Source organism: Apium graveolens, chromosome 10, assembly GCF_009905375.1.
Source record: "Apium graveolens cultivar Ventura chromosome 10, ASM990537v1, whole genome shotgun sequence".
In the NCBI taxonomy this organism is placed as follows: Eukaryota; Viridiplantae; Streptophyta; class Magnoliopsida; order Apiales; family Apiaceae; genus Apium; species Apium graveolens.
Window position 1 is genome coordinate 73,193,724 of NC_133656.1, and position 1,420 is coordinate 73,195,143.

Below are 1,420 nucleotides of genomic sequence, written 5' to 3' on the forward strand. Positions count from 1 at the left end.
GAACGACTGTCTCTAAATGATCTAGCTTCACTTTTTGAGAGAGAATACATTTCATAAACTTTGTGTAACTAGGTACCTGCTCAAGAACCTCAGCGAAAGGTATGTTGATATGAAGTTTATTGAACACCTCCAGAAACTTCTCAAATTGCTTGTCCAGCTTTTTCTTCTGCAGCCGCTTAGGAAAAGGCGGTGGAGGATAGATCTGTTTTTCCCCTGTATTACCCTCAGGAGGAGTTTGCTCCACAGTAGTCTTCCTTGGTTCCACTTCTACTTCCTGCTACTCTACTTCTTTCTCAACCCTAGCTTCTTCAGTCAACGCTTGAGTTTGTTCGGGATTCGCAACCTTTCCAGATCTTAAAGTGATTGCCTTTACCTGCTCCTTAGCTTCCTTCTTTCCCGGCACTTCAGTGACACTAGGTAGTGTACCAGGCTGATGATTTAGCAAGGCATTGGAAATTTGCCCAATTTAATTCTCCAAGGTCTTGATAGAAACAGCTTGACTCTTGCATATAAGCTTCAACTCCTCTAATTCAGATTTTTCATTAGCTTGTTGCAGCTGAAGTTGCTGTCTTGGTGCATATTGCGGTTGCTGAAAACCAAGAGGGTTGTACTGCTTAGCTGGATACTGCTGATAAGGCTGTTGAACCACATTCTGGGCGTTGCTCCAACGGAAATTAGGATGATTGCAGTTGTTGGGATGATAAGTGGCTGGCACAGGCTGCTGTAAACGCTGAAAGTTGCTCACGAACTGAGCTGATTCACTAGAAATTATGCACTGATCAGTCTCATGGGCACCATCACAAAGCTCACAGACACTAGCGATTTGATTAACCCAATGATTAGCCAAAGTATCCACCTTCATCGTCAAAGCCTTACGTTGGGCAGCTATAGCAGTTTCTGCATCCAACTCCAGAATTCCTGCTATTTTTCATTGAGTCAGTCTCTGGGAAGGGTTCTGGTACTCATTAGAAGCCATCAGTTCAATCAATTCATAAGCTTCATCGTAGCTCTTAGCCCACAAGGCTCCTCCTGATGCTGCATCAAGCATGGGTCTAGAAGTAGCACCCAATCCATTATACAAACAGTTAATAATCATTCAATCAGGCATGCCATGGTGTGGGCACTTCCTTAGCATCTCCTTATATCGATCCCAAGCCTCACACATAGATTCTCCGGTTTGCTGAGCAAACTGAGTAAGAGCATTCCTGATTGCAGCAATCTTCGCCATAGGGAAGAATTTAGTGATAAACTTTTGAGCAAGATCTTCCCAAGTGGTGATAGACCCTGCTGGTACAGAAAGTAACCAACACTTAGCTTTATCCCTCAGAGAGAATGGGAAGAGTCGCAGCTTGATGGCATCCTCAGTCACATCATTGAACTTGAACATGACGCAGATCTTGATGAAATCCCTGATGTGCAT

At 43.8% G+C, this 1,420-nt stretch overlaps 1 non-coding gene across 1 annotated transcript; it reads left to right on the forward strand.

The window, feature by feature from the left end:
• The first annotated feature begins 1,106 nt into the window (after positions 1-1,106).
• On the forward strand, positions 1,107-1,213 carry LOC141694584 (small nucleolar RNA R71). Its single transcript, XR_012563874.1, has one exon. It is a non-coding gene; the product is annotated as a small nucleolar RNA R71 (small nucleolar RNA).
• Positions 1,214-1,420: the final 207 nt, after the last annotated feature.